This window comes from Argentina silus (assembly GCF_951799395.1).
Source record: "Argentina silus genome assembly, chromosome: 11".
Lineage (NCBI taxonomy): Eukaryota > Metazoa > Chordata > Actinopteri > Argentiniformes > Argentinidae > Argentina > Argentina silus.
The window spans coordinates 2,345,456-2,346,085 of NC_139665.1; positions in this window are offsets into that span (position 1 = coordinate 2,345,456).

Here is a 630-nt window from a genome sequence, read left to right on the forward strand (position 1 = left end):
TCCCTCCTGTCCCGTCCTGTCCCGTCCTGTCCCGTCCTGTCCCGTCCTGTCCCGTCCTGTCCCGTCCTGTCCTGTATCTCACTATATAGGGGTTGTTGCCTCTTGAAGGCCCTGTTGTGGTATTTTTATTATTATTAGGAGCCCAGGGACAGTATTTTCTATTGGCCCCCCATCCCGCAGAGTCTGGCACCTATCCTAACCCAGTTAACCCACATTACGTGCACTATGAAGCTTTGATGTTTCACATGAACCAAACAGACCATGTTTTATTATTCTGTTTTACACAAGTGAGTATTTGATTTGTGTGGATATAGTGAATTAGCCTTGCTTTATTTAATAGCATTAATTGGGTCAGACAGCACAGTTTGTTCAGTATCAACCTTGCTTTATTGTTTACATTAGACCTACTTGCCTAAGCATTAAGACAAAGCATTTCATGGTTAGTTGAGGAGTTAGGGTTAGGGTTAGAGTTAGGGTTAGGGTTGGGGTTGGGGTTAGAGTTAGGGTTAGGGTAAGGGTTAGGGTTAGGGTTGGGGTTAGGGTTAGGGTTAGGGTTAGAGTTAGGGTTACGGTTAGGGTTAGGGTTAGAGTTAGGGTTAGGGTTAGGGTTAGGGTTGGGGTTAGGGTTAG